Here is a 26,853-nt window from a genome sequence, read left to right on the forward strand (position 1 = left end):
TTCATAAGTAATTTGATCAGTCAGTGATGAACTCTGTTAATGCCTTTCCTTCCAGCCTTCACATCAATTGTGTATATTCACGCACATGTGGGATCATAATATATAAATACTTCTGTAACTCAGCATTTTTAATACTGTATTATAATTTCTTGAGCATTTTTCTATATCATACATTTTAGGAACATCACTTTTAATGGATGTACTATAATGTATTGAACACTTTCTCTGTTTTGAATATTTATGTTATTTCCGGTTGTGTTGCTATCCCTATATAAATATTGCTGCAATTAACAGCCTTGACTTGGTATGCACCTCTGATTACTTCCTTAGGATACCTCTGCATGGGTTGAGATTTAAGGTGTACATTTGATAGTGAAAGAAGTTGAACTGAGCTTTTCACGTGCTTTGGGACTGAATCATCTTATGATTAATGCATGCATTTTTTACAAAGCCTGTTTAGCATCAGAAATGAAGTAAGACCAGCTCCAGGCTTCTAGAAGTTTAGAGCACAGAAAACAGTCTGGAGGGCAGGACATAGGACCATGAGAGAGGAACCACTGGGTGTTTCAGTGGATGGGCAGGTCATGCTTTACTTAAAAATAATAGAAATAATTTTGTTTTGGTGGGATTGAACTTGAGCCTTGAAGCACTGGTAGAATTTTCATGGGTGGAGCCCGAGAAGGAGGGAATAGTTGCCAAATAAAAATGGTGTGAGCAAAAAGGCAGAAGCAGGAAAGCACTAGTGGTTGGGTGACTGTGAGTGTGGAGACTACTGTGCCTCCCAAAGTATCAATATGCCATTAACTGAAGAGGACTAGCCATTACCTGTAGTGCTGTAATTATGGAATCATAATTGTCCTGAATTACATGTTGCAGTGACATATTCCAACTGTGTCCTCACCTCTGAACTGAAGGCTCCTTGAGGCTGACACAGCCTTCCCTCTGCACACCTAGCTCCTGGCACATCGCCCTGTATTCTGTGCATATTCCCAAAGACTCATTGACCAAAAAAATAGCTTAAAGCTAATTGCAATGCTTGATTGGATGTAATCTAACAGACATTGAGATATAACATCCTCACCTGGTGTCTGTACCTTCCCTTGGAAGTAGGTCAGGCAAGGACTGCCTCCCTTGTTTTAAATCACTAAATGCTCTGCATCTCTGATAACTGGCTCTTTTGTTTTCCATAAGGACATTCCTGACCCAATATGCAGGATCTACCAAGATACCTTGCTCATAAATAAGAACTCACCTATTTGGCGAACTGAATTAATAAACCCTAGACTTTGTTTATTCTCCTGGTCCCTCGAGCTAGACATGCCCTTCTGCCTACCATTCATGACCTTATTACATATCCCCAGACAGTTAGTCCAATATCAGACCAGGTGCAAAGCTGACTGATGGGAACTCTTGGCAGAATCCTCTGGCCCAAGGTTTGCTTCTCAAACTATCCTGATCGTGAGACTCACCAGGGGTGCTGGTTAAATACACAGATCACTAGGACTCTCCTCTGGGAATCCTGATTCATAGGCTTGGATTGGGATGCAGAAATCAGGGTTATGAATAAGCACCTGAAATCATGTTTGGAGCAAGTTTGAGAAACCCTGCAGATCAACAGAGCTCTCTTGGCTATAACCAGGACATAATGGACAATGTTAATTAGCCATAATCACAAACAACTAGCTGGCATATAGAAAAGCAGTCCTGTAAAGTGGAGAGATCACTGTCAAGGGGATTCAATATCCTGGACTCAGATCCTGACGCTAACACTTGTTAGCTGGGTGGCTTGGCACAAATTATGTAACCTCTTTTAACCTGTGCTTCTGCCTTTGTAAACTAAGGAAGGCACTACTTGCCTCTTTCCCTTCAAGACATCTAACTGGATGACGCCTGTAAAAGTGTATCATACATGGGAGGAATTCAGTTTGATGTCTTGACTGGAAGCAAAAGCCATAAGATGATCTGTTTGCTGGAGGAGATAAGCTTTGTCACAGTCACAAACTATTGGTAAATATTCGCTCCACAAAAACACTCCTTGCATGCTTGTCCTATTTTGTGCCAATACAACAAAGCTGGAAGGTCATCTCAATAAATAACAATTAGCATGAATTGAGCACTTACTCTACATCAGGCATAATTCCAGGTGAATTACTCAGATGGACCAATTTTATCCCCACACAGCTCCATGAATAGGTGCTACTTTGATTGACATTTTTTAGTTGAGGAAATTGAGATGGGAGGTATCTTTAAATAACCTACTGAAGGTATAATGGAGATATATAGTTAAATAACTTGTCAGAGGTCAAACGGCTATTAAGGAGCAGAGCCAGGCTTTGAACCCAGACAGTCTGCCTCCCTGGTCCCTATTTCTGACCCCCTAAACCACATGATTCCTCAAGATGATGGGTGGTCCCCACAGTGACAGGGAGAAGAACCAAGGTCTCCAGTTACTTACTCCACTTCCCCTTTTTAAAAATGCAAAAGGCATGAGCGAAAGAGAGGAATAGGCGGAGCACTGGGGGTTTTTAGGACAGTGAAACTACTCTGTATGATACTATCATGGTGGATACTTGTCATTACGCATTTGTTCAAACCCATAGAATGTCCAACACCAAGAGTGAACCTAAAGTAAACTCTGAACTCTAGGTGATAATGATGTGTCAGTGTAGGTTCATCGATTGTAACACATGTACCATCTGCTGGGGATGTTGATAGAGGGGCAGGGGGTCTACGGCAGCTCTCTGTACCTTCCCCTCAATTTTGCTGTGAACTTAAAACTGCTCTAAGAAAATTAAGTCTATTAAAATAAAAATGCAAAATGTAGCAGTTTTCTTATAGCTCATGCTATCGATGTCCATTTGCCCTCTATGGCGTTCAGCATTATCCTACATAGTTACTCTGTAGCAGTCATTACAGACTATTAGGGCTTGCTGGAAGGCTGACAAACACAGAGTCCAGGGGGCTCTCAAGCCAGAGGCCCTGCGGCAAACAAGCCGCCCCCACGTTGACGTGCTCTTGTTGGGGAATGCCTTCCGCCAAAGCGCACGCTAGGCACCTTGGCGCTGTCTCCACCTGGCCATTTCACACCTGAATGGCCTGCCTAGTCCCTAAAGGCACTTGAGCTTGCTCCTTGAATGCAATCCCACCCCTCTAAGAGGAAACAAAGAGCCCAGACAGATGAAATGTGTTGCCCACGTTCAAGGCGAACTAACGGCAGCGTCTGGAATAGATCCCGGCTCTCCCGACTCCCAGCCCAGGGCTCTTCCAAACCACCGTGAAGCGGAAGCCACAGCGGCATCTTGGCCATCGGAGAAAACTAACCCAAAAAAACCCCACGAAGCACAGTGCGAAAGAGCGTGGCGATGACTGGAGACAGAACAGAATGGCTCCCAGCACAGCGGCGCCGCTCCGAGGACGGCAAGGTGCCCGGGGCCGCCACGCTGCCCTCCCAGCGCAGGTGCTGGCGCTGTAGCCAAGTCACCACGGTCCTTCCCGCTGCCTGGAAGGTGGGGTGCCTCGGAAGCGCCCCCCCCCACACCCCGGAGAGGCGGGAGAGGCGCGGCTGCCGCCGCGATAGTGTCGCCTTAACTGAAACGGGCGCAGAAGAAGAGGGGCGACCACACGCGGTCTCCCCGGCCCCGCGGGGAAGGGATGGGGGGCAGAGCCGCACAAAGCGCGCCCCGGGCCGTCCTCCGATTGCCGCCTCCCGGCGCCTTGTAGCTCTGGAGAACTTTTAATAGAAATCTACGGAATGAAATGGGCTACAGCTGTTTGCCTTGATAAATATATTTTATGCTACATGCCTCAGCCGCCATCTGTTTGCTGATACGAGCACTTCTTCGTGGCAGCTAAGGAGAAGTCATCAGAAGGAATAGCAGGAGAGGGGTTTCCGAGCAGGTAGAGAGGGGGAGGGGGGCAGCGCAGGGGGACTGCTGCCAGGCTGAAAGGGGCCGGCCTGGGGGTAAAGGAAGGGAGCGCAGGAGCAGAACGAGGGCCGCAAGGACCAAGCCAGAGAAGCAACCCACCCAGCCCTCTTCAGCCGTTTCCCAGGATGCTCTCACTGCATCCCACAGCTCCCAGTCTTTCCTCCCTCCTCCTCTGACCTTTGGCCTCTAATACTAAAAGCGAGGTAATGACAGGAACTACAAAGGTGCCTGCCTCTGAGCCACTGGGGAGCGTGCCCTGTGGCCCCTGGCATGAGGCTCCTCGCCTGTCAGTCGCACAGGAGGAGCCTGGGGCCCCTGCACCTGATGCCACTGTCCCCTGAGCCCACCTCCCACCTCCTCTGATCCGGGCTAAGTGCAGAACAGACCCGGAGAGGGACAGAGGCCAGTGCCCTGAAAAAATGTAACCTATTCCAGGACCAAACCAAATCAGGGAGCAGTTTTAAAGCACCTGTGCTGAGCCCTGTGGCCGCACAGCTACCCAGCCCTGTAAGGATTGCAGAAATGGTCCAGGGGCGCTTAGAACACGTATGGAGGAGGAGGGATTTACCCATTCTGGAACTCTAAAATATCTTCATGACAGGCAACAGATTTGCTCACTCTCAAACCCTCAAAGCAAAACAACAGAGGAGTCACCATAACAGATAACAGGGAAAGGCTCAAATACTTGGAGATTTCTGATTTCTGAGAGCAGAAGCTCTGTGAAGGTGTCTTCCTTCCTTCCCTCCTTCCTTCCTTCCTTCTTCCCTCCTTCCCTCCTTCCCTCCTTCCTTGCTTCCTTCCTTCCCTCCTTCCCTCCTTCCTTCCTTCCTTCCTTCCCTCCTTCCTTCCCTCCTTCCCTCCTTCCCTCCTTCCTTGCTTCCTTCCTTCCCTCCTTCCTTCCTTCCCTCCTTCCTTCCTTCCTTCTTCCCTCCTTCCCTCCTTCCCTCCTTCCTTGCTTCCTTCCTTCCCTCCTTCCTTCCTTCCTTCCCTCCTTCCTTCCTTCCCTCCTTCCTTCCTTTCTTCCTTCCTTCCCTCCTTCCTTCCTTCCCTCCTTTCTTCCTTCCCTCCTTCCTTCCTTCCCTCCCTCCTTCCTTCCTTCCTTTCTTCCTTCCTTCCCTCCTTCCTTCCTTCCTTCCTTCCCTCCTTCCTTCCTTCCCTCCTTCCTTCCTTCCTTTCTTCCTTCCTTCCCTCCTTCCTTCCTTCCCTCCTTTCTTCCTTCCCTCCTTCCTTCCTTCCCTCCTTCCTTCCTTCCTTTCTTCCTTCCTTCCCTCCTTCCTTCCTTCCTTCCCTCCTTCCTTCCTTCCTTCCCTCCTTCCTTCCTTCCTTTCTTCCTTCCTTCCCTCCTTCCTTCCTTCCTTCCCTCCTTCCTTCCTTCCTTCCCTCCTTCCTTCCTTCCTTTCTTCCTTCCTTCCCTCCTTCCTTCCTTCCTTCCCTCCTTCCTTCCTTCCTTCCTTCTTCCCTCCTTCCTTCCTTCCTTCCTTCCCTCCTCAGGGAGAGATGGGAGAGGCCAGCATGACTCGCCGCTGTTCTGAGTGGCTCCTGTTTCTGGCATCCCATGGCATCACTTACTCCTGTGTATGCCCACCACTACCACCAGCGTTCCTGCTGCCCCGACTGAGAGACACGCACCCTGGCTGGGAAGTGGAGTCAGCGTGTGTGGGCCCCACAAAGCCCCGCACAGGAGCAGTGCGTCTCCCTGGCCCACCTCCTCCCTCCACCCCCACCTGGATGCTGCCAGGGAGGAGGCCATGCTGGCCCCCCAGCTGGCAACGCAAGGGCCAGTGTCACCACCAGCTGCATCCAGTACCTCCCTCCCCATCCTGCAGGGCTGTGAACCTCCAGAATGACTGGGTGAGGAACAGGCTTTGGTACTGGAGGGCAGAGCCAACAGGCTGAAGTGATAGGAAAACTGCATCTGTCATAGCAGAAAAGGGGGGACAACCTTCCAAAAACATATTAGTCAAAAACCAACAGGATGGAGCCCCTGCTGCTCGGTGCCACCTCCTCGCAAGCACGTGGGCAGGGTAACTGTTGGTGACATGCTTTGAGACGCTCTGACAGAAGGCACTAAATCATTGTGTACTGAAGATTGTGATGTTTGGTCCAAGAAACCAAGTGCTTTGGACGCACTTCAGAACTGCTGGCTGTTCACTGGGGCCAGAGCAAGCCTCGGGCCTCATTGGCACACCAGTCCCCGGTATTAAGTGTTTCCGTGGCACTTGGTACTTTGCAATTATCTCTTCTAACACGTCTGCCTTAGCAGAGGAGCAGGCCGAATGTAAGTCCTTCTGCCCTCCGTGATGCCTGCCAGCCTCTGAGGAAGAGGTCCTGACCCCGTCATCCACCCTGAGAGGAGATTAGTAGGGCCTGCCAGGTCCCCGAGTTTGCAGCCTCTTCTGTCTACACTCGGTTGCTGGCTCCACACTCACTTCTTCTACTACTTATCTGTCCACGTTTCAAGGCCAGCTCAAAACAGACTGCATCCATTTACTCATCCATTTATTCATTCCTCAATTATTTGTTGAGCACCTACTATGTGCCATGCACTGTTTTAGGCACTGAATATACAGCAGTGAATAAAACAGGGGAAAAGAAATCCCCTTCCTCATGTAACTTACATTCAATAAGGAGGTAGATAAATAATAAGCAGATAAACGCTTAGTACTATGAATAAACATAATGCTGGCTGAGGGTTAGAGAATACCTGGAGGGTATTATTATAGGCCTAATGGTCCAATGGCCTGACACCTGAGCAGAAATCAGAATGAAACGAGGGAGTCTGTTAGACATCCAGGGAAAAACATCCCAGGCAGAGGGAACAGCAGGTGCAAAGGCCCTGAGGTGGGAACACAGTGAGTGTTGAGAAACAGCAAGGAGGCCAATTTGATTGGACTGAAGCCAGTGCAGGGCATGTGTTGTCATGGCAATAGATGTGGTCAAAGAAGTAACTGGGCCTCTATCAGAAGCATTTTCTTCTCCAGTTGGGCCAGTCCCACAGGACCACCCCCTCTTCGAGCTCCTGTACTGGTCCCAAAGTGGTTCATTTGGACCTTATTGACACCTGTTTTGTAGCTTCACCACTTCACACATTTGTGTTTTCTATGCCCAAAGCAGATGAAATTTCCCCACATTTCCTCCTGATTTCTGTGTCTTTCCCGAGCCCCATGGTCATCCCATCCATCCCTCCTGTCTAACATCCTGAGCATCTTTCCATTGCCCCCTTGAAAGGAAACGTTGTGAAAGAACCACACCTCATCAGTCATAGTTCCCTGTGAACCCTCCCGGGTACTCAGGAACCCCCTGCATTTTTAGTTTTAACTTCAATCAGACAATGGCTCCACTGTTCAAATTAACCTAAAACACTAATCCATTGAGAGATCATTTGTTCACTCGAGTCATTGATTAATTCATTAACTTTTTAAAAATATCTACTCTGCTGGGGAACAAAAGGTGAACAAAACAGGCCCCTTCAATAAGCATCAAGTCTAGTGGACAAACAAGTTATAAGAAAAGAAGTAAATGCTAACACAAGAATACAAATAAAAGGCCATGAGAGATCAGAGGACAAATCAATTAATTTTCCATGAATTTCTTTCCAAAGGAGACAGGGAAGGCCTTCCAGGAAGAATGACGTTATAGGCAGGCATTGAAGGATAAGTAGGAGTTTACCAGAGAGAAGGGAGTAAAAGACATTAGAACCGAGTTTCTCAACTGGGGGTGATTTTCTGTCCCTGGGACATTTGGTGATGTCTGGAGAGATTTTGCCTGTTGTGGCTGAACCAGTGGTGTTCCCAGCCTCTAATGGGTCGAGGTCAGGGATGTTGCTAAACATCCTACAATGCACAGAACAGTCCCCAACAAACAACTACACAGCCCAACTGTCAGTAGTGCCGAGGCTGAGAGATCCCTCTTTAGAAGTAAAGAGAACAACATGTAAAAGGGTATCAAGTTGTACAAGGGTCATCAGGAAAGTCTAGAGAACAGTAGAAGAAGTTCAAGTGTGAAGCAGAAATCTGGGGTCCATGGAGGCAATGGCAGGAGATGGTGCTGGGAAGGAGGTCTGAGACAGAGAGAAAAGTCTCAACACCCCAAACTATGAAGTTTGGCTCCACAAACAACAAGGAGCCGATTAAGAGAAGCTGCAATAGGTGAAAACAACGGCTGCCAGTTACGGAGCCTCTACTCTGGGCTGGATGTTTGCTGCATCACCTCTCATTCTTAAAAGAGAGAGACAGAGAAACCCAGCAGGCAGTTATTATTATTTCTACTTTTCAGATGAGGAAACAGGGAAATCAAAGCTCAGAAACAGGAAGCTGCTTTCTCAAGGCCAGCCACAGGGACAGCTACAACAAGGGATCCCGGTTCAAGTGCGATCTACCCGTCTCCTGAGCCAGTAACCTTCCCGGCAAAGCAGCCTCTCCCAGTCTGACCTGCGCGGCTTCCCTAGAGCCTTCCCGCCCCTGGGATGTAAGCACAGGGCTCTGAACACCCAGTGCTGAATAAAACCCTCCTGAAGGAAGGGAAGACAAGTTAACACGTACAACCAATTGGGAATCCATTGACATCATTCCGTTCTTTCTACTCATTGCCATATTTTGCATCCCAGGAAACATGCCTGAATAATCTCTAGAGAACAATTTGAGCATTTGAAAATCTTTCCTTTATTTCCTTCCTTTCTCTTTCTTCCTTCTTCCCTCCCTCCCTCCCTTCCCTGTCCTCCCTCCCTCCCTCCCTCCCTTCCCCTTCCTTCCTTCCTTCCTCCCTCCCTCCCTTCCCCTTCCTTCCTCCCTCCATCCCTCCCTCTTCCTCCCTTCCTCTTCCTTCCTTCCTCCCTCCCCCTTCCTTCCTTCCTTCCTCCCTCCCTCCCTTCCCCTTCCTTCCTTCTTTCCTTCTTTCCTTCCTTCCTTCCTTCCTCCTGAAACAGTGTGTTTGGCACACTTTGAATATTTACCAAAACCCACTTGCTTTCCTCCTGAGCACATAACCCGCGGACATTTCCTGGCCACCTTGTGGCCGAGCGACAGAATTCCGGCCACTGAGATCCCGGTGAAAGTGGCCTGTACCTCATCCAGGTGTGGCCCATAAAAACCACCCATATGCTATTCTTGCCCCCTCTCCCCATCCGCTTCGTACAGAGGATACAGAGTTCAGTGGAGATGCGGAGGGAAGGAGCACAGGCCCTGGGGTCCAGGAAGTCTGCCTGCCAACCCATTATTTCCACATTGGGCTTGATGTGAATGGCAAGCTTTTAATGGATTAAGCTACTGAGATTTGTAAGTTTGTTACAGTAGTTAGATTTACTTGCCCGACCTAATACAGGGAGGGTGGAGGGCGGGGAAACAACGTAGAACTGAGTTCAAAATTCAAACAAGCGGCTTCTCAGGCAGAGTCCAGAAATAGTCAGGGATGGCAATCATCTGGGAATCAGAGTCCTCCTATGTGTCTGCCTCACCGTCTCTAGTATGTGATACTGACATCCTTTAGATCCAGGCAGATGGCCACCTTTTAGGCAGAAAAAAGGAAAAAGAGCAAAAGAGAAGTGCCCCTTAGTGAGTCAGCGGGTTGAGGGGCTTGCCTGGAAGCCTCACCTAATGACCTCTGCTCACATCTGGGGGCCTTGCCTCCTTGCACAGGAGGCTGGAAAACATCACCCTTTTACTTGGCACCCTGCTTCCTGGGATAAAATCAGGGTTCTGTTGGGAAGAAAGAAGGGAAACTAGGTGGGAAACTACGTGGGTGGGAAACTAGGAGTCTTTTTTAAAAGAAGGGAGGGGATTGTGGTTTTGAATCAGAAGATACTGCCCAGACTGGTTATGTGATGCTGGGTCCCCTTTGTGTGCTGGACAGTTTCTGGCTTTTGAGGCCTAGGAGGTAAAGGTGTGGGTGTCTGAAATGGCTCTGCCCCAGGGTGCACGCACCTGCACCACCCTTTCTCAGTTGCCTCTGAGACAGGTTGTGCCGCCCCCATGTCCCTCACACGCAGCCCAAATCCTCTGCACACTCACTCCCGCCTCATTTCCCAAGAGCCCATCCTGCAAAAGATGGAGAGCATCTCTGCCTTCTCCCTTAGTGCTCTTTTCAGCAGAATCTCCCACGACAGGAAGCAACGGCCGCGTGCCAGGGCTCTCGAGCACCCGCCGCTTCTCCCCGTTCGCAGTTAACACCAGAAACACACACATTCTCCTGCCATCAGACCGAGCCAATTTCAAGTCATGTGTGGGGTTAACGCCAGTCTCTCTGCCTCTCCTGCTTGGTGTTACTAAACGCTGTTCCCTGTGGCACTCAGCACAGGCCTGCAGGGAGAGAACAACACAAATTAACCTTGAACATAGGTGTGGGGCTGAAAAGCAGCTTTACCATAAATGAGTATTATAAAGGGCCAGTAATCGTCCCCTTGACGTGGCACTTTGGGGTGCCACGTGGAAAAAAAAACCTGTGCTGCATTTTCTGACTTTCTAACAGGACTTACTGAGGTTGATTAGACCCTCTTCTGCCACCTCCGTGCCTGGAAGCAACAGCGAAGAGGCAAGCTGAAGAAATGTAAATCAGCCTGCCCTGGCATCTGTGCCCTGGGAACCAGGCAGGGGAGAGGGGCCACCTAACTCAGCAACACAATGACCATGAGCCAAGGCTGGCTCCTGTAGCCTAGGCACCTGCCATTCGTGTGCTGGGATTTTAGGGATAGACTTTACATAGTTCGATAGATAATTCAGTGTCTTCCCAGTGTCTTCCCATCCACAGGCACATCAAATTCAAGGTGTTCTGGATGGCACTGATCACGGGATCTGAAAGAATAAAGGAAAGAAATAGGAAAGGACCTACTTTTTCATTCCCTAGCTCATGAAATGACACAGTCACCCACCCAGCTGTCTTAGCCAGACACCAGGGAACCACTGTTAACTCTTCCCTCCTTCTCATCCTCCCACAGCTCAATCAATTTTTAAGTCCTGTAACTTCCATCCTCCAAAGTGCTGTAGAACCTGTCATGTTTTTGACCATTTTAGTGTCTTCACAACTTTTTCCCCGAGCTTGGGTCCTTGTCCTCCCTTCTTCAATGGCTTATTGTTAGCAACATTGAGGACTATGCCCCCAAACTCCTTTGACCCTCCAGTGGCGTATCACCATCTGTTGCCAAATGAGGGCCATGAGGAAGTGGTACATGAGTGCTTGAGTTAGGAAGGGCTCCTGGTAAAAGTTGGGAGTTTTACCTGGAGCTAGATTGCCCTTGGCATTCGTGTCATTTAGGCAACACTTTTGGGGACACTAATATTTCCCCAGGAGAATGATTCCCAGTTATTCCAAGAAAGAAGAAATACCCCCATGACTCAGCAGAGAACTGCAAACTCTATCCACTCGTGATGTCTTTTCTCTCCAGAGATCATGTCCCTGCAGGTGAAAGTTTACCACACTCATTCCCCTCTGACTTATTTCTGGTCAACAGGGAGACAGGAGAGATGAGAGATTGTTTGGAAGAGGTTAATGAGCCCATGGGCTGCTGTTCCGGTGGTTTTCTCCCTTTCTTTTTGTCTCTCCTCCTTCCTAGAAACGCTTCTCATGCAAGAGTGCTTCTCGACTAGTCTGTGAAATGCAACTCAGTTTTCGACATCGCATCCTTAAACCACGTATCCCAAAATGCTTTACAGGAGCTGATCAACGATGGGAACAGGTTGCATGTTGTGTGAACTAGAATACCAAGACTTGATTCCCAGGTCCTGGATCTGCCCCTTGCCCATGACACGAAGGTGGCAATTTACTTAAATCTCCAGCCCTCGGTGTCTGCGTTTGTGCCACGGCTCCCGGCCCATAATTTCTATGCTAATTATTGGAAGTAATATCAGCATTTATAAACTCTGAATCAGGTTACAAAAATAAAGATTACTACTACCGATAATAGTAAGTAGTTATAAACAAGGTGTTTTTTGATGGGGGGGAGGGCTGGTTACAAACGACTCCAAAATTATAAAATATTATAAAGAGAAAAAGATGAAGCAGAGGGAAGGTCACATGAGTCATAAAATGAAGATGACAAAGTCTTGAAGACAGGAGAGAGTTTGGTGATGAGGAGGGTCTGGCACTCAGATATGGGGGTGGCAGGTGACAAGAGGTGGGTGTTGGGATTTGAGCCGCATCCCTCCATGGAGACCTTTGGAGGCCACGTGAGGGAGTTTGGATGTTTTTCTGAAAGACCATGGAAGTGATAAATGTGTTTCAAGCAGAGAAGCACTTGATAGACTTTGCATTTAAGAAAGTCATTTATGCTGCCGTTGTGGATACTGGACCTAAGTGAATCAAGACTGGAAGTAAAGAAACCAACTTAGGACTGTGTGGCAGTGACCTGAGAGAGAGACGGCAGGGCTCAGGGCCGTGGGGATGGACAGCAGTGGATGGAATCAATAACTAAGTGGGCAGTAGGGTCCAAACGCCACAATCTCATCTCTGAAACCTCAGCGCATCGACGGCAAAGGATCCCCTCTAGGAAGGCAGACTGGATCAGCAGGAAGGCACCAGACTTCTAATCAAAAGACCTGTATTTAATTCCTAGCCTTGCCATTAATTAGGTAATTAAAATTAGCTTCATGGATTTGGGCAAGTCACTTAACCTCGCCAAGCCTCAGTTTCCTCATCTATAAAATGGGGATAATAAGCATTATCCCACCTCATCTACTGAGTTGTGAAGCTCAGATCAAATACAACACAGGAGAGGTGCTTTGTGAATTGTCAAGCACTGCATAATTGTAAAACACCATTCTCCAGAGGTGCAGTCAAACCAAACCCAAAATGGATAGACATAATAGAAAAGAACATTCAGATCCTCATTGGAGCCTCCTGCCTGATGTTTCTTGGCCTGTTTGACTTATATCAGGCCAGGGCTTATTTCCATGGTTCCTTAAACTTGATAAAACCCTTCCATAGTGAGAAAACCTTGCGAGAATCTTATTAGACACAGCAAAGACCGAAATCAGCACAAAGCTCACATATAAAAGCATTAGGAAAAAATAAGGATTCCTCCAGAGGCTCTATGTGTGCTTAAATGGCGCAGAGAGCTAAATTGCGAAATTACAAATGAGATGTGGAATGACATATTTGATTATACAGAGTTATCTGCAATGCCTCATAACATGTAAGAAATTTGACTGTTTATCTGGCACGAGCTCAGAAAGAATCTGCAGAACTAAATGAGCTCTAAGAGGACGTTCCCAAGACAGAGGTGTGCTTCTGCGGGAACCGTGGGACCTCGGGGCCTCATCTCCGTGCCTGAGACCCCCGGTTCCACTTTCTCCCCCAAAAAAGGCTCACATGGACTTAATTTGACTTGACCCATTCGAGGAGAAATGAAAAGATTATCCCTGTTTCACAGGTAATGAAACTGTGTCCTAATACAATCATAAGGCATGGTCTCTACTCCCAACCAGCTGACAATCTAAGAGGGTCCATAAGGTAGTGTGTGTGACACAGATCCCTCCCCTGTGTGGTCCAGGGCTAACCCAGTGTCCTTCATACTGTGGGAGACAGGAGAGCACAGACTTTGGAACCAGGCAAATCCTGACTCTGCTGTTTACTAGAGGCCTTGGATAAGGTCTCTTTGTTTCCCTGATCCCTGATTTCTTCCATCCTAAAACAGGGGAACAATGCCGGTCCTGGATTGTTGGTGGAATTAAATGAAACTTTCACGCAGGGCGCAAGAGCCCATGCCCCCCCCCCACTCTGGAAGTGCCCCATAGCTATTAATACTCCATTCATGTTGTGGATGGTGCTTACGACTAAGGATGGATAGAAAGTCATCCAAGGAGTCAGGGGATACACAGAAGGAGCCCTTGGCTTCCTCTATCCTAGGTCAGCACTATGCTCTTCATCAAAGTCCCTAACATCACTGAGGTGCGCCTGAGTCCTAGCCGCAGTATCCCAAGATGCAGATGTTACAGTAACAACCTAGGACTTCTGTATTTCTCAAAGTAGAAGGTAAGAGGATCAGACAAAAGCAGGTGCCCTGTCCCCGATCCAAATTCTGCTGGAGCACCCAGAGCCACTTTTCTATCTCCAGCCCAGCCAGCCCTACTTTGCCAGGGCCCTTTCAGAAGGAGGCCCAGCCCCCAGGGTGCCGACGTGGCAGCAGTGCCCAGCAGGCAGGTGTGCAGGCAGGAGGCGCTCACAGGAGAGGACAGATTGAGCAGCACTTCGGGAAGTCTCCAGCGCAGATGCCAACACTGAAGGGAGGCTGTTCCCTGTGCTCCATCTTCCCACCCGTCCCGGCAATCCTAGGAGCGGGACAAGGGATTGGAGACGGATCGGAGCTGTTCATTTGAATCCAGCAAGGACTAGTGCCTCCTCTTCAAATCCAGCCAATTGAGGCTGTGACCCTGGAGGTCAACATCGAGGCACATTTATTAAAGCCCACAGGTGGAGGTCCACACCACCCCCCAGCTGCGAGCATTTGTAATCTGACTCTAGGAAGCGTGATAAGTTTTGCACAGATGACAAAACAAATGCATAATCTGTGTGTGTGTGTCTATGCTTGTGTGTGTGTGTCCATGCATGTGTGTGAGTGTGAGCATGTGTTGGGATAGATGGGATGAGAAGATAGGAAACCTATACATTTTAATTTGATTTCACTTTTTTTTTTTAGAGAATTGACATGTTGCCAATCACTATTGAATCTTGCAATTTTTTTTTTTAACTTTTTTTAGGGGTGGGTTTTATTTATTTATTTATGGCTGTGTTCGGTCTTCGTTTCTGTGCGAGGGCTTTCTCTAGTTGCTGCAAGTGGGAGCCACTCTTCATCGCGGCGTGCGGGCCTCTCACTGTCGCGGCCTCTCTTGTTGCGGAGCACAGGCTCCAGACGCGCAGGCTCAGTAATTGTGGCTCACGGGCCCAGTTGCTCCGTGGCATGTGGGATCTTCCCAGACCAGGGCTCGAACCTGTGTCCCCTGCATTGGCAGGCAGATTCTCAACCACTGCGCCACCAGGGAAGCCCTTGATTTCACTTTCTAATCATTATCAAAAGAATGAGGATGGGACTTCGAATAAAGAAATAGGACAAAGGCATAAAGAGGAGGCCTTTTCCTGTTGGACCCTCCTACTTTTCCTCATGCCATAAATAATTCCCAAGAAGAGTCTCTAACAGCATTTCCTAAAATGGTTTCATTTTGTAATTCTTACACACACACGTGTGCGTGCACACACACACACATATACACACACACAAGATTTCAGTAAAATTTCTCAAATGGGGAGACATCATTTGTCTAACCTTTTATCTTAGACCTTGTCATAGAAACATAATCCGGGAAACCCTGGTTACAAGATTCCCCTGGATAATCAAGTCAGACATCTTTCAGATTCTACTCAATGTCTCACCGAAGTCAATCAACAGATAGATGTTAAACACCCACCATGTGCGGTATCCTATATGAAACTTCCCAGAAGATACAGGAAAGTCTGAGATTATTTTCTCTGCGACTACCATCAGTCACCACGCTCTACCGATTGGCTCTGCTAAGTGTGTCTCTGATCTCCCAGTCCCTCCTTGTCGCCATTGCCTGCATCATCTTTTTCCCAGACCTCTGACAGGTCAGCTCAGGTGCCAGGTCCTCCAAGACTTCCTTGATCTAATCCCTAGCTTGACTCAATGTTCCTCATCTGTGTCCTCAGAGCAAGTTTACATTTTTTGTAGCACTTACCGTATGGTATTAAAATACTGTGCTTTTAGATCTACCTCTGACACTAAACTGATTGGAACCTCTGACAGGGCTTTATAACCCTTTAGCCTATGACAGTGTCCTACTCTCAGTAGATACTCCAACGGCATTGACTTGCCAAAGCTTAGCCTCCATCACAGCAGGTTTCGTCTGTGTTGTGTTTGCCTGGGTATCTGGTCATCTCACCTAGCGGACTTTGGACCCCTTAAAGACAAGACCTGATTCATCTTGGAATCCCCAGCACTGAGTACAGTGCTTGGTACCTAGTGATGAACAAATGAAAGAATAAGTGAATTAAGCGTGAATGAATATATCTCTAAATTCCCTCTGATTTCTCTGAGGCTGTTTCTAATTCTAAAATAAGAGTCGATGTGTACCACATGAGCACACAGACAATAAGTACTATTACATCTCTCAGGAGGGGAAGATCGCTTTCAGCTAGAATGGTTGGGAAAGGCTTTAAAGAGAAAATGTGATTTAGGCTGAGACTGGAGAAGGCACAGTGTTTGGATATGTTGATGGAGAGGGAGGACCTTCTGGGAGGAAGAGGGAGCAAGGGGACAGAGCTGAGAAAGAGCAGTCCCTCTGGCCTCTGGGTTCCTTGTCTGTGTCTGATCTGTATGGAAAAAGGAGAAATGAACTTGGCTTTTTTTCTCTTTCTTCCTCTGCACCCACCTCAGAATTCTCAGAGCAAGCATATTCTGAGAATTCTCTGATTCGCTCCTCACACATGATCCTTCATAACTAAAGATTCTGGGGTGGGGGTGGGAGGGTCATAAGGTGACCAGCTGTCCCAGCTTGTCAGGGACTAATGGTTTCTCCGGACTCCCAGCAGTAAAACTGGACAAGTCCCAGGCAAATAAGGATGAGGTGGCCTCCCTAGCCCTGCTGAAGAGATGGAGAAAACTGAGTAGCCAAATGAAGCTTTTAGAACCACCCCTTCCCTACTATAGGCCCTACTTCCTGATTTATTTTCTCATTTGAGGACAAAAGGAAATGGTTTTCTAACTGAAGGAACATGTTTCACCCTCTTCAAGCAGCTTTCTCTCATGCCTCCCCCTCCTAATTTAGGTGAACCACTTCAGGACCATGATATGAAAATTGCTGCCATGCATTTACCGACTATTGGGTTGGTAGTGATCTGAAGTCCACGTTCCCCAAATACACAATAAACTCTTTGCTGGCCTTGGCTGGGCCTTATTTACCCTCTCAGCCTCAGTGTAGAGCACGGTGCAAACTACCCAGTGCGTATTTTTGAGCTAATGGATGCTTTTGTTTGTTGTTTTTGTGGCCAGTTAGATAATTGTGATTCATTATTTAAAGATTCCACAGTAACTAATGCATCCATCCAAAACTGACTAGTGTAGACCCTTCTCCTGGAAACAATCTATTCCATTTGCAGTCCCCCATTTTAAAAGGAAGATGAGCCCACTTCTGCTGTTGATCAGAAATCCACCGTGTTACACCAGTTTTTAGTCTCAGGTATCAGCTCTCTAAGGCTGAAGGGCTCAGCACACCTTAGGCCACTGAGGCCCCACAACTCCCCAGACATTCTCTCAGGTTCAGTGAGGAACCAAACAGCTTTCACTAAGGGTCCCTGCTGGGGCAGCAGAGCCCAGAGGTGGCAGTGGGTGGCCAGCCCTCTTTGCAGGCTCATTGGAAGCCTTGGCCCCAGTGGGCCATTAGGCCCCAGGCAACTCGTGCTGCCTCATGCTGAGATGTGGGGGAAGGGATGAACTGACAGGGGAGGAATTCCAATTCCAGTCCAGGAAAAAGAGAATTTATGGATGAAACAATGTCAGCTAACTGTATTTTCCCCAAGTTTATATTTTTAAAATTTTCAAGCCTACTGAAGGTTGAAAGTATAATACAAATAAAAATGTATATGCCTTGCCTTGAACTTCGCTCTCCAATTGCTAACATTTTGTTCTATTTGCTTAAGATTGCTGTCAACGTTTTTGCTAAACCTTTTGAAAATTACAGATATCTTGAAATTCGACCCCCGAAATACTTCAGCATGTATCTCCTAAGAAGTAGGTATTATCCTACATAAGCACAATGTTTTTTTTCACTCCCAAGACATTTACCTCCTAAGACAGTGATACAATATTATCTAATATGTTGTCCATATAACATTTTTCCCAATTGTCTTAGTAATGTTCTGATTCAGGATCCAATCAAGAACTATCTACTCCATGTAACTGACATTCTCTTTAGTCTAGTTAGTCTCTTTAATCTAGGACAGCCTTCTACTTTTTTTTTCTCTCTCTCTTTTGGTCTTTTAAAACAGATAGTTTTGGAGTACAGGCTAATGCAGAATATTCCGTAGTCTAAATTTGGGTGTTTGTTTCTTCACTATCAAGTTCAGATTAGATATTTTGGGGATAAGTACTACATAGGTGTTGTATCCTTCTCATTCCAGCATATCAGAAAGCTCATAATGTAATTTTGCTTCAATATTGATAATGATGCCCCAGCTTCAGGGGCTTAGGGAACAAGAACAAGTGGGGCAATCAGGCAGGACATTTTTTCTGTCACTTGGTTAAGGTGATGTCTGCCAGAATTCTCCACCATAAAATCTTTTCTATCCTTTGTAGATAATAAGTAATCTATGGGGTGAGGCCATGTGAATATCCCATTCTCTAATGGAATTCATCCAGTGGATTTATCAGCCACTGATGATCTTTTTCTGAATAAATCATTGCATTGGTACTTACAAGTGGTGATTTTTCTGATTCTATCATTTCTTCTCCATATATAGGCTAGCACTCTTCTGTAAAGAACACTACCTCGGGCTTCCCTGGTGGCGCAGTGGTTGAGAATCTGCCTGCCAATGCAGGGGACACGGGTTCGAGCCCTGGTCTGGGAAGATCCCACATGCCGCGGAGCAACTGGGCCCGTGAGCCACAACTACTGAGCCTGCGCGTCTGGAGCCTGTGCTCCGCAACAAGAGAGGCTGCAATAGTGAGAGGCCCGCGCACCACGATGAAGAGTGGCCCCCGCTCGCCGCAACTAGAGAAAGCCCTCGCACAGAAACGAAGACCCAACACAGCAAAAATAAATAAATAAATAAATTTATAAAAAAAAGAACACTACCTCACCACGCATGCATATACATGCTTATTTGTTAACTTTTCATCTTGAAATAATTAAAGACCCATAAGAAGTTGCAAAAAAAAAATTACAAAGAGGTTCAGTGCACCCAAGCCACACTTTCACTCAGTGATAACATCCTACATAGTACCTTATCAAAACCAGGAAACTGACACTGGCACAATGTGATTAACTAGACTACAGACTTTACATGAATTTCACTTTTTAAAATTTTAAAATTTTATTTTAATTGTTTAGCATCCCTTTGAACTCATTTTTTTTTCATTGTGTTTTAATCTATTACCATCCTTACTCTTTTTGATGCTCTAAACGTCTCAAGTTTGACTAGTAGAGAACCCCTTCAAGCCAGCTTATGTATCTTATTGATAAGCTACCATCAGTTTTTGAGCTATTCTTTGGTTTCCGGTACAAGAGATCCCAGACTCCAGATCTGTAATTAGACATTTCTCCAAGGGGCCTTGGTTCCTTTTTTTTTTTTTCCCCTTGAAACTTTGATCCTGATTCCAAGCTCTGGTTTCTTTCGGTGGGGAATGTTATTTAAGTATAAGATCTAGGTGCTAGGTGAGTTATTTGCTACTGGATTTTAGCAGAAGGTCCTTCCAGTGAACAAACCTGAGTGAACAAACCTGAGTTCAGGTTGATTCCCCTCACTCAAACCCAGCATCCCAGAACTCTTCCTCCTCTTTTCATGTACTATATTTCTATACCCCTTCTCCCTGGCCCTATCACCATCAATATATTTAACTCATCTGCTCAATCCTACAATATATTCAAAACTGTTAGAATTATTATAACAATACCACTCACTGCCAACAACAAACCTACTAAGTAAGTTCAAGGTGTCTTTACAATTCTTTTTTTTTAAATAACCCATTAGGATATACAGCTGGAACACTGGGCTCAAGAGTTTGTGAATTCATTATTTATTTTCTGCATGGTTACGTTATCAATTTGATGTGTGGTTGGCTTCCTTTGTTTCATTTTATTCAGTTTTAAGATTGCTTTGTGTTCATCCTTACTGGTTTAATTTATGTTAAAATATATGAAATATTTATATGATTTATAAGTCAAAACTATATGAAAAGGTATATTCAGAGAAGTCTTACTATCATCTCTAATAATCTCTGCCCCTCCTCTTTCCACGTACCCCATAATGGGTAACCATTTTCGTTAGTTTGTGGTTCACGCCTCCTGCATTTCTTTTTGCAAAGCAAGGAAATAACTTTGTTTTCTTGGGGTTTTTTTAATGTAAAAGGTAACATACTATATGTATTCTTTCTCACCTTACATTTTGCTGTCAACAATATATCTTGAAAATCATTGTGTAACAGTTCATAGAGAGCTTCTTCATTCTTTTTTACTTTGTGTGTACTCTCCTGTGTAGGTGTGCCATAGACTATTCAACATATCTACTGTAGAAGGCATTTTAGTTGATTCCAAAGTTTTCTTACAATAAATAACATCACGGTAAATAACTTTATCACAGTGGTTATATTTGTGGAAGTGTATCGCAGGATAAATCCCAAAAAGAATGATTGCTAGCTCAAAAGGTAAATGCCTAGTTTTGTTCAATATGCTAGATTCTCCTCCATGGAGACTCATCATCTTACTCTTTTATCAGCAATTTATGAGTACCTGTTTCTTTGCCCAAAGTGTGTATTGTCAACCTTTTCAATTCTGCCAATCCGATAGGTAAAAATTAGTATCTGAGTGTAGTTTTATTTTGCATTTCTCTTATTAAGAGCAAGTTAGAGCAGGTTTTTTTCAAGACTATTTGTGTCTATTTTTCTCTGAAATGTCTGTTTCTTTTGCTCATGTTTCTTTCAGGTTTTGGACTTTCATTTCTTGATTTTTTTTTTTTTTAATTCTTATGAATACTAGGCTCTATTTTTTTTTTATAAATTTATTTATTTTTTTTAATTTTTGGCTGTGTTGGGTCTTCATTGCTGTGTGCAGACTTTCTCCAGTTGCTGCAAGCAGGGGCTACTCTTTGCTGCGGTGCGTGGACTTCTCATCGCGGTGGCCTCTCTTGCTGTGGAGCACAGGCTCTAAGCACATGGGTCTCAGTAGTTGCAGCACATGGGCTCTAGAGTGCAGGCTCAGTAGCTGTGGCTCACGGGCTTAGCCGCTCCACCGCATATGGGATCTTCCCGGACCAGGGCTCCAACCTGCTCCCCTGCATTGGCAGGCAGATTCCCAACCACTGCGCCACCAGGGAAGCCCCATTTCTTGATTTTTGAATGTTCTTTATATATTAGGGAACATGTATTATGTTCCCTATACATATTCCCCAATACATGTATTATGTATTAGCCCTTTATCTATGATGTATAACGAATATACTTTCTCCAAGTTTGTTGCTTGTCTTTTGACTTTATTTGTGATTTTTTTACCATGAAAGAATTTTGTCTTTTTTTAATATGGTCAAATTTATCAATCTTTTTTCTTCTTAAATCTGGATTTTGAATCATGATTAGAAAAGCTTTCTCCATACCCAGATTATAAAGAAATTCACCCATGTTTTTTCAAAAAAAAAAAAGTACTTTCTTTTATATAAGAAACTACTTGTGTGGTTCTTTGTTTGTTTGTTTGTTTTTACATTTAAATCTCTGACCCATCTGGAGTATATTTTGGAAGATGGTGTGAGATATGAATGCATTTTTATCTTTTCCCAAATAGCTAATTTTCCAACCTTTTATTAAAAAGTCCACCTACTTCCCAGAGCTTCCTAAGTTTGGAGGTCTTCTACACTAAATAAGCCCTGCAGTCAATATTAGTCATGTCAAGACAGAAATGGATGGGTTTTCTTCTTGTGCCTTTTCAGTGTGATACTTCCAAGCCCTGAAAGACAGACACTGAAAAAAAAAAGGACCTAGGGTTAGAAACTTAGAGTTTCTAAATATACATATTTTGTTTATTTTTAGGAAATACATGCTAATGACAAATATATTTTCAAAGAAATACATGCTAATGACAAAATTTTAAATAGTACAAAAAGTTGTACGATGAAAGGTAAAATCAACCTTCTATATCAGATTGCAGCCTCTCTAGAAGCCGCCACTGTTACCAGTTTCTTACGTATCTGTCCACATAATATATGTCTGTAGAAAGAGAAATAATGAGAGAGAGAGAGAGAGAGAGATGTGTTTTAAATGAAAGAGGGGGAAGGTGAGCTCATACCTGTTGAAAGACCCTTAAGTGCCAAGCATGTGCAGGTTGTCGTCCTCTCTGCCAACGACCCATATTGTCCAATGGTTCCGTATTGTCATTCCACTTTACAGACGAGAAATGGAAGTTCCGAGAGGCAAAGTGACTTGTGCAGAGACCTCAGCTAGCGGGGGAGGGTCTGGATTGGAATTAACACTGTCCTCTCTGTACTGGGATGTGAACAGGCAGGGAGCGTGGTGGCTACCACGTATAAGGGGCTACTTGGAACTCCTGGAGGCACACTGTCAACCCCCAAAGTGACTCGGCAGTGGGAGCAGAGAGATGTCCAAGTCGTGACAAGAAGTGCACGTGTCGCGTCACAGTCATGTGCTCCTTGACGGGACGCCCGCCACGGTGGGAAAGCAGATTCACGCAGCGGGGCAAAATCACCCATCTCCAAACACTTTGAAACTTTTCTCTAGGCCCTGATACCAGGAGAGAAAAAAAAAAAAAAGAAATCAAAGGAAAAACTGGATTATGTCAAGAAACATTAGCAGCTGTGACTCAAAGATACATGGAGGGCAGTTCTGCTGACTCAGAAGGGTCCTTTTCTTAGTCACTTTGCAGCTTTTACCACCCTTTAATCTTTTAGAGAAAGAAAGTGATTTACAAAGTGCAGGGGGGAGGTAAAAATAAAAGATTGCAACAGAAGGATTTGCTTCACAACAGCAGTTCGTGGCAGCATGCAAGGAAAATATAGAGAAGAGAGCATTGTTATTCTATTCCGGAGAGAGGGTTTTTGAATACCCAAGTAGATGGGTGTCAATTTCTGTATACTAAAACATTCAAAACACAGCTCTTTCACACAGAAGTTCCTTCTATTGTAGTAGAGATGTATTTTTTTTTCCCCATCTTTAGGGATTACAACTCTGTAGAAAAGCACAGGCTAAAAGGGGAATGGAGGAGTGGAGGTGTGGCTCCCCTGGAAAGTTCACAGGCTGTTTTTGGTTCCCTGGAGATTTTACTGCTTTTGGACTAAGGTCCTTGGGCTGCTCCATTCCTTGAGATCCTGGAATGTTGGATTGGGATGGGCCCTTCATCAGTATATGGCAGAGTTCCAGCTCATGATCAAGTCTACGCGTTCCCACTCTACCCTCTTTCCAGGACCCACAATTATCACCTCCACAAAAGATGGGGGAGGCACTAGAATTCTGGATTCTGCACCTGAGCTAGACGTGTGCACAGCCACAGACAAGCTCCACCCCAGCACCTAACCTCTGACCTCCCAGCCTTCCATTAATTCTCCTCCTTTTCTCCATGCCTTTACCTAATTCCCTTCAACTCCTACTCTGCTCAGATTCTAGCCAAGGAAGTATGCCATTCCCACTCAGATTTTCTCATTTGTACAGTCAGGAATATTCCTCTTCTCTTCCTAGCGGGTTCCCACACCCCTTCCCATTTAAAAATTCTATTAAAAACCCATGATTTATAGCAAATCTCCCTTGAGTTTTTCAAATGTTTCAAATAACTCCATTCTCACCCTTTAGCATCTGTCTACCCATCCATCAACTGGTGTATTTATTAGACACTTGGTATGTGCTAGGCGCTGTGCTAATAGGAGGGAAAATGACATTTGTGTAATGCTTTACAGTTTGCAAGGCATTTTCCCATCTGTTTTCCTATATGGTCTCCACAATAACCCTTAAAGTAGGAAGGGCAGAAATAATTACTAACCCCATATTGCAGATTAGAAAACTAAGGCCCAGAGAGGTCAGGTGGCTGCTGGGAAGTGACAAACCCCCAAATTCAAACAGAGCTCTGTTCAAAAGCTTAGGCACTTTGTATTATGCATCAAGATGCATGTGTGTGCACCTGCGTGTGCCCCTCACCCCAGTCCCCATACACAGTCGATCTTTATAGCTGTAATTAGTTGTAAGCATGTTTTTCTCTGCTTTTCTAATGTGTTTGCTCTGCTCTCCTTTTAATCAATAAGGTCCCCCTAGACTGGAGCCCAGAGTGGCTCTCCGAGCTTGGTGCCCAAAGGGGTAAGGAAAGTCAAATAAATCCACGATTCTTCAGAGCGAAGCAGGATAAAGGTGTCGATTTGCGTAGATGCTGTCCCCTCTGAAATGGCAGTGAAAGGTATTGAGAGCCCTTGCAGGTGGGCTCCCTGGAGCTTTACCCCTTGAGTAAGTATTAGCGTTTTTGGGAGCCATTTCCATTCTGTCAACACAACCCTGAACGAATCATCTCTGCGGTCTCCTGCCGCTCCACACAAAAGCCAATGCAGATGAAAAGCCCCCATAGTGGGTATCTAATCATCATCAAACTGCAAACCCATTTCTCAAGGATCCTTCCCCATTGCTAGAAAACTGGATTAATCAGCACGGCTCACAGTGGTTTTTGCATCTCTTAATTTACTACCAAACACTCCTCGTCTCCTGAGAGGAGTTGCTTTGTTACGTGTAATTAGACCATGTCCACAATCCTACGTGGGACTTGGTATTTTCGCACAGGAGGGTTATGGAGCTGTCTCCAGGTGGGGAACGGTGACAAAGGGACAAAGTTACGCTGGCTGCGTGTTCATTTGCAAACCTCCTCTGGCCCAGTGCAGGAGGCTCGGTGGGGAAATGGTAGGGCTGGAGACACACGTGGGCTCAGTTCCTCCGTCTGATTGTCTGGGGCCGGGAGGCTCCGAAGATTATGGCTGAAGCATGTGGTCTCTACTGCTTCTGAGATTTTCTACCTCCCAAGAGCAAAGCCAGCAGCAGTGGCCGCCACAGGGCTGAAGGGCATGTTGGTGACTTTGGAGCCCCTCCTTTCCAGGACACACGCGGGAGACCAGGATATCTAGGTAGAGCTGCATCTGATTTTAGGGAACTGAGAGGTGACTGGGCTTTGGAGGCTGCGGATCCCTCCGGGCCTTAATCTCCAATCTTAGGTCTTTTCCTTGTGAAAGCCTGATCCCCCATAATACTCAGCATCACCCTCAAGGAAACTCTTGAAGCTCTCATTCCCACCAGAAGCAAAATGAAAAGAGAGCACTAGCCCATTTCAAAAGCTCTCCACTCACTCGCTGAGAACTTGCAGTCTTCACTCAGATTGCACTAGAAAAAGCTGTTTAGATTTTGAGTCGGTTGGTGAGAAACAGCCTACATTTGCATTTGTCCTCAGCTGTCTTTATTTTTCTGTTAATGATGGAGAAGCGGGGTCTGTTGGGATTACTTAGGGTCAAGTACTTCACAGGAGCAAGAGGCGTGCTGGTCAGGAGGAGAAGGACACTTGACACTAACCCTAGACCATGGTTAGGAGGCCCTAGAGAGCGGTCATGCTCTGGATCAGAGGTCCCGGTTCCTGCTTCATCACTTACTGGCTGTGTGACCTTGGGCAAGTCATCAGCTCTCTGAGCCTCCATCCCTTCAGACATCTGAGGATGATAATAGCAGGAACGTCTGACCTACCTCCCAGGGCCTTGGTGAGGATCCGATGAGATAATGGACATGAAAGAGCTTTGTAAACCATATTCCACTTTACAAAGGAAAGTTGTTGTTATTAATGGTAATGACTCTTCCCGCTGGTAATGGCTGTCAGCCGGGAGTTGGGGGGATGCTCTGCCAGCTCTGTTAAGGTCCTTTGTAAAGGACCAGCGTGTGCCCTGTCCCTCACCGGGAGACACCTCAGGGGACTCTGGCGGAGGTGCTGGAGGAGAGTGGCCAGGGCGCCCTGTCCCTCAGGTTTGACACAGCATAATTGTTTTGACATACGATGGAATTTGTCCTCTCATGGGTCAGAAAAAAAGCCCAATACTGATTCTTTTCATCTAATTTCAATTACAGTCATTAAAACCCTTATTCCTGAGTCAAGCCTTTCCAAAAAGCCATCAATGACAGCCCATTACAGAAGAGTTATTTATAGTGGCGCATGTTAATTTTACAGTACCACAGACCAATGATTCATGGCTTGGCATTAGTGAGAGACATTATTCACGGGGCTGAGTGATCTCTGACATAACAAGCACTGCTCTGTATCTCTGCAGGGACGATTCAAGGCCTCAGACTGGGAGGCCAGACCCTGCTCAGAGCAGAATGCCCAGAGCCTCTTCCCTTGGCCCATTCCACCAAGGAGACCTTCTGTCCTAAGTGGGGAGGAAGGCCACAATCTGCTTTGGGATTGGAGGGTGACATCTATAGGATTTCTGACTGAGATGATATCTGGCCTGGGCCAGAATTTCAGCTTTTCCTTCTCATATTTACAGCTATTAGTAGGAGCATTCAGTAGACCTCGTATTATTTGCTGCTATTCGATAACTCTAAGGGGATATTTGATACTCACCTGGACTTGATGGAAAAAGATGGCTCTGGGGCCATCGAAAGCCCAGCATCCTTTTATCCAAACTACTTCAACCTCAGGGTTGTAAGTGCCACTTTGACCGATCAATATTGGGCCTTTTGATTCTTGGTCTATTTGTAGCTGAAATTCTCTCCCTTGATTAAAAATTCACCAGGAGGCAGCCTGATGTGACATTTATGAGTTCCTGGAAGTCCATAAATGTTGAATGTTAGAAATTAGCCTGAGTTGTTTAGATGATAAGAAACAATAAGCAAGTAGGAGGGCTAATATTCAACACTCATATTTTTATTGTCTATCTGTGGGACCTCACAGCAAAGTGGAACAAAAACGTCATACAAAGCACCTCCATGTTTGAGGTAACTTTTCTACCAGTCCCTGCCTCTAAATTACACTCGCTTCCAAATGAAGCTGAGTGGGGCTCAAGGCAACTGACTACCCTCTTTCCTTCCAGCTCGGTACCACTTTGATAATGAGTAACTGACCCAAGTTCCCAGCTCTATTTTAACACAGACCATGATAACAAGTATTGAAATTGATTACGTTTGCTCTATCTTCATATAATAGTAGCTCTGCAATCATTGAGAGGATAGATTGGCAAAAATAAATGTGTGACTTCCTTA

Source organism: Balaenoptera musculus, chromosome 8, assembly GCF_009873245.2.
Source record: "Balaenoptera musculus isolate JJ_BM4_2016_0621 chromosome 8, mBalMus1.pri.v3, whole genome shotgun sequence".
NCBI lineage: Eukaryota > Metazoa > Chordata > Mammalia > Artiodactyla > Balaenopteridae > Balaenoptera > Balaenoptera musculus.